The sequence below is a fragment of the Idiotropiscis lumnitzeri genome, unplaced genomic scaffold (assembly GCF_059441095.1).
Source record: "Idiotropiscis lumnitzeri isolate Australia: NSW breed Sydney's pygmy pipehorse unplaced genomic scaffold, RoL_Ilum_1.0 HiC_scaffold_268, whole genome shotgun sequence".
In the NCBI taxonomy this organism is placed as follows: Eukaryota; Metazoa; Chordata; class Actinopteri; order Syngnathiformes; family Syngnathidae; genus Idiotropiscis; species Idiotropiscis lumnitzeri.
Window position 1 is genome coordinate 55001 of NW_028283806.1, and position 2423 is coordinate 57423.

Sequence of the window (2423 nt, forward strand, 5' to 3'; positions counted from 1 at the left end):
CCAGGGGTGGGCCGTTTAGGTGACCAGGGGTGGGCCACTTAGGCGACCAGGGGTAAGGGGTTTAGGTGACCAGGGGTAAGGGGTTTAGGCGACCAGGGGTGAGACGTTTAGGCGACCAGGGGTAAGGGGTTTAGGTGACCAGGGGTAAGGGGGTTAGGCGACCTGGGGCTGGAGATGAGCACCTTCCCCGGGCACAGGCAGGGAGCGAGCGCCCCCCAGCTCCATCGCTCCGGGGGTAATAGGCCGGCGTCTGCCACACTTAGCCCGGAGATGAGCACCTTCCCCGGGCACAGGCAGGGAGCGAGCGCCCCCCAGCTCCATCGCTCCGGGGGTAATAGGCCGGCGTCTGCCACACTTAGCCCGGAGATGAGCACCTTCCCCGGGCACAGGCAGGGAGCGAGCGCCCCCCAGCTCCATCGCTCCGGGGGTAATAGGCCGGCGTCTGCCACACTTAGCCCGGAGATGAGCACCTTCCCCGGGCACAGGCAGGGAGCGAGCGCCCCCCAGCTCCATCGCCCCGGGGGTAATAGGCCGGCGTCTGCCACACTTAGCCCGGAGAGGAGCACCTTCCCCGGGCACGGGCGGGGAGCGAGCGCCCCCCAGCTCCATCGCTCTGGGGGTAATAGGCCGGCGTCTGCCACACTTAGGCCGGAGAGGAGCACCTTCCCCGGGCACGGGCGGGGAGCGAGCGCCCCCAGCTCCATCGCTCCGGGGGTAATAGGCCGGCGTCTGTCACACTTAGCCCGAATATGAGCACCTTCCCCGGGCACGGGCGGTGCCAAGCGGCCCCTAAGTTTACCCTCATGGAAGCTCCGGAGGAGGAGGGCGGGCGTGTGTCACACTTGGCCCGAATAGGAGCACCTTCCCCGGGCACAGGCGGTGCCAAGCGGCCCCTAAGTTTGCCCAAATGGAAGCTCCGGAGGAGGAGTGCGGGCGTGTGTCACACTTGGCCCGAATATGAGCACCTTCCCCGGGCACAGACGGTGCCAAGCGGCCCCTAAGTTTGCCCAAATGGAAGCTCCGGAGGAGGAGTGCACGCTGTGTGACAGTGAAGCCGAATATGAGCACCTTCCCCGGGCACAGGCGGTGCCAAGCGGCCCCTAAGTTTGCCCTTATGGAAGCTCCGGAGGAGGAGTGCATGCTGTGTGACAGTGAAGCCGAATATGAGCACCTTCCCCGGGCACAGGCGGTGCCAAGCGGCCCCTAAGTTTGCCCAAATGGAAGCTCCGGAGGAGGAGTGCGGGCGTGTGTCACACTTGGCCCGAATAGGAGCACCTTCCCCGGGCACGGGCGGTGCCAAGCGGCCCCTAAGTTTGCCCAAATGGAAGCTCCGGAGGAGGAGTGCATGCTGCCTGACAGTGAAGCCGAATATGAGCACCTTCCCCGGGCACAGGCGGTGCCAAGCGGCCCCTAAGTTTGCCCTAATGGAAGCTCCGGGGGAGGAGTGCGGGCGTGTGTCACACTTAGCCCGGAGAGGAGCACCTTCCCCGGGCACAGGCGGTGCCAAGTGGCCCCTAAGTTTGCCCTTATGGAAGCTCCGGAGGATGAGTGCATGCTGCCTGACAGTGAAGCCGAATATGAGCACCTTCCCCGGGCACAGGCGGTGCCAAGCGGCCCCTAAGTTTGCCCTAATGGAAGCTCCGGGGGAGGAGTGCGGGCGTGTGTCACACTTAGCCCGGAGAGGAGCACCTTCCCCGGGCACAGACGGTGCCAAGCGGCCCCTAAGTTTGCCCTTATGGAAGCTCCGGAGGAGGAGTGCGGGCGTGTGTCACACTTGGCCCGAATATGAGCACCTTCCCCGGGCACAGGCGGTGCCAAGCGGCCCCTAAGTTTGCCCAAATGGAAGCTCCGGAGGAGGAGTGCGGGCGTGTGTCACACTTGGCCCGAATATGAGCACCTTCCCCGGGCACAGGCGGTGCCAAGCGGCCCCTAAGTTTGCCCAAATGGAAGCTCCGGAGGAGGAGTGCGGGCGTGTGTCACACTTGGCCCGAATATGAGCACCTTCCCCGGGCACAGACGGTGCCAAGCGGCCCCTAAGTTTGCCCAAATGGAAGCTCCGGAGGAGGAGTGCATGCTGCCTGACAGTGAAGCCGACTATGAGCACCTTCCCCGGGCACAGGCGGTGCCAAGCGGCCCCTAAGTCTACCCTCATGGAAGCTCCGGAGGAGGAGTGCGGGCGTGTGTCACACTTGGCCCGAATATGAGCACCTTCCCCGGGCACAGACGGTGCCAAGCGGCCCCTAAGTTTGCCCAAATGGAAGCTCCGGAGGAGGAGTGCACGCTGTGTGACAGTGAAGCCGAATATGAGCACCTTCCCCGGGCACAGGCGGTGCCAAGCGGCCCCTAAGTCTACCCTTATGGAAGCTCCGGAGGAGGAGTGCGGGCGTGTGTCACACTTGGCCCGAATAGGAGCACCTTCCCCG